This window comes from Myotis davidii, unplaced genomic scaffold, assembly GCF_000327345.1.
Source record: "Myotis davidii unplaced genomic scaffold, ASM32734v1 scaffold738, whole genome shotgun sequence".
Classification (NCBI taxonomy): Eukaryota; Metazoa; Chordata; class Mammalia; order Chiroptera; family Vespertilionidae; genus Myotis; species Myotis davidii.
In genome coordinates, this window is record NW_006289824.1 from 1,075,951 (window position 1) to 1,079,228 (window position 3,278).

The window sequence follows — 3,278 nt, forward strand, 5'->3', positions numbered from 1 at the left end:
GGTCGGTCGTTATGGACCCTGGGTTTTTATATATTAGGATTACTATGTTTCATGTTGACGTACAGCTCTCTTAAGCTGTCCTATTTTTAAATTGTTGTTGTTTTGTTTTTTGATCTCTGATTGAGTTATCTTTTTATATCCGTCTTCTAATTGGCTTTCCCTAATCTGCTGGATATTCCTTCCACTGTGCTCTTTATTAGTGCTATGTAATTCTTCATTATTTCAATGTCTTTTCTCATGTTGTTGAGCATGCTTGCCATCATTATTGCGAACTCTATGTCTGATAAATTTCTTATCTCCATTTCATTTAGCTCTTATTCTGGAGAATTCTCTTGTTCTTTCATTTGGGGCTTATTTTTTTGTTTTCCAATGTTGGCTACCTGTTTGGGTTTGTGTCTATATATTAGGTATAGCAGCTACGACTCCCAATCTCTAGTACTGGGCAGTATCAGACTCTGCTTGTGGCCCTGAGTATCCTGTTTGTAGCTATTAGCAAGCCACAGCTTGTGGCACCCTCTGCTTGGGCTGGGTGCCTTTGGAAAGGACCAAGATGTGCACCAGGGTCTGCTTTTCCTAGCCCCAAGCCCCAAATTTGATCAAACAAAGACTCAAAGCCTCCAGAGACCCACCTCTGCCTGTAGTCTGATATTATTGGATTGATTAGCCTCAGGCTATGGGTCACAGGGTGGAGCAAGAGGTTTTCTAACAGGGTGGGGAAATTGCTCCCCCCAACCCTGAATGGTAAAGGTCTGCAGAGAACGATGTCTTCTGCTGTATGAGGGAATGACTCAGCATGGGAAATTGAGGTGTCTGCCTTCTGTGCTCTCATCCAAGATCCCCCAACCCTGGATTCTCCTCACACAGCTCCAGTCCACTCTGTCCTCCCTCTGCTGGAGCCCAAGGTGAGTGGCTGCACATGAAATTTTGTGATTTGGCCCTTTAAGAAGGTGTTTGCATTTCCAGCCATCTCTCCTTGGAAGACTGCAACCTTGCTGCTTTCACAGCCAGATGTTCTATGAGCACCTTTCTTAGTTCAAGTGCTGTTGGCTGGGAGTCCATCTTGGTGTTTAGGCTCCAGAGTTCTCAGTGTAAATCTCCCCCTGCCCCTCCCCACCCGCCACCCCATAGCTGAGATATCCCTCCAGAACTTCAGCTGCTGCCTGGGGAAGCCTGGACAGCCTTTTCATGCCTCCACACAACTAGCCTCTATGCAGGCTTCACATTTCATCCTTGGTTATCAGGTTTTTCTCCAGCTAGTCTTCACTTGGTTATTCAGGATGTTTTTCTGTATTTTACTTATAATTGCCATTTGGTCCTGGGAGAGTGTCAGTGTAGTTTCCACTGACTCTGCTGCCATTTTGAAATCTTCCAACAATTCCTTTATGGCTAGCAAATGCAGCTCAGCATCACTTGTTGCATGTAGCAGTCACATCTCTTTAGTCTCGGTCAGTCTGGAATATCTAATTAAAATATTTTATTGATTAAAAATCCTATCTACCATCTGACCCTTCAGCAATTCATACTCTTTTTGTGGTGGAGGTTTTTTCTTGATGTTGATGAGTACTCACTAGTCAGGTGGTGACTGCTGAAGGATGGGGTAGGTGTGCCAATAACTTAAAATAAGACTATGAAACTTGATTTATCAACTACATTTATGTATTATTTTAAAATATTTTTGTCATATCAACAATCTTCACCGTATTTTCACGAAGATTGTATTCCATCTCAAGAAACCTCTTTTGTTATTCATCTATCAGAAGCAACTCCTTATCCATTAAAGGTTTATTATGAAATGGAACCAATTCAGTCACATCTTTAGGCTCCACATCTAAAAATTTTAGTTCTCTTGCTCTTTCTACCACATCTGAAATTACTTCCTCCACTGAAATCTTGAATTCTCAAATTCATCCATGAGAGTTAGAATCAACCTCTTTTAAACTTCATTGAATATTAACATTTTTACTCTTCCCATGAATCACAAACATTCTTGATGGTATTTAGATGGTGAATCATTTCCAGAAATTTTTTTTTAAAAAAATATATATATATGTATTATTGATATTTTACAGAGAATAAGGGAGAGGGATAGAGAGTTAGAAACATCAACGAAAGAGAAACATCAGCCGCCTCTTGCACACCCCCCACAGGGGATATGCCTGAAACCAAGGCACATGCCCTTGACCGGAATCGAACCTGGGACCCTTCAGTCCGCAGGCCAAGGATCTATCCACTGAGAAAAACTGGCTAGGACTCTGGAAGGTTTTAAATATACTTTGCCCAGATGCATCAGGGGACTCAATATCTGTGGCAGCCATAGCCTTACAAAATGTATTTCTTAAATAATAAGAATTGAAAGTCAAAATTACTCCTAGACTATGGGCTGCAGAATTGATGATGTGTTAGTAGGCATAAAAACAACATTAATTTTGTTGTACATATCCAGAAAATCTCTTGGGTTTTCAGGTGCATTTTCAATGAACAGTAGTATTTTGAAAGAAATCTTTTATTCTGAGCGAAAGGTCTCACCAGTGGGCTTACATTATTTAGAAAACTATGTTGTAAATAGATGTGCTGTCATTCAGGTTGTGTTGTTCCATTTATAGAGCACAAATCAGAGCAGATTTAATATAATTCTTAAAGGTCCTAAGATTTTCAGAATTATAAATGAGTATGGGCTTCAACTTAAAGTCACCAGCTACATCAACCCCTACCACAGATTCAGCCTGTCCTTTGAAACTTTGAAGCCAGATGTACTCCTTTCTAGCTATGAAAGTCTTAAATGGTATCTCCAGTATAATGGTGTTTCATCTACACTGACAATTTGTTGTTTAGTGTAGCCACTTTCAATAAGTATCTTAACTAGCTCTTCTGGATAACTTGCTGCAGCTTCTTCCTCGGTACTTGTATACCTTGTACTTTTATGTTATAGGCATGGCTTTTTTCCTTAAACCTCATGAACCAACTTCTGCTAGCTTCAAACCTCTCTCTTTCTTTTGCAGCTTCCTCACCTCTCTCAGCCTCCAAAGAATTGAAGAGACTTAGGACCTTTCTCTGGATTATCCTTTGGCATAAGAAAATGTTACGGTGGGCTTGACCTCTCTAGAACACTAGAACTTTCTCCATATAAACAATAAGGTTGTTTTGCTTTCTTATCATTTCTGTGTTCACTGGAGTAGCACTTTTCCTTTTCCTAAGGAGTGTTTCTTTGCTTTCAGAACTTGGATAACTGTTTGGCATAAGAGATCCAACTTTCAGTCTATCTCAGCTTTCAACATTCC

General features: G+C 40.0%; 1 long non-coding RNA gene across 1 annotated transcript in view; it reads left to right on the plus strand.

The window, feature by feature from the left end:
• The first annotated feature begins 742 nt into the window (after nt 1-742).
• Nucleotides 743-3,278, plus strand: part of LOC107182903 — a 2,775-nt gene continuing 239 nt past the window's right edge. The window contains exons 1-2 of the long non-coding RNA XR_001513662.1: nt 743-902; nt 3,000-3,135. This is a non-coding gene — a long non-coding RNA (uncharacterized LOC107182903). The remainder of the gene's footprint in view (nt 903-2,999; nt 3,136-3,278) is intronic.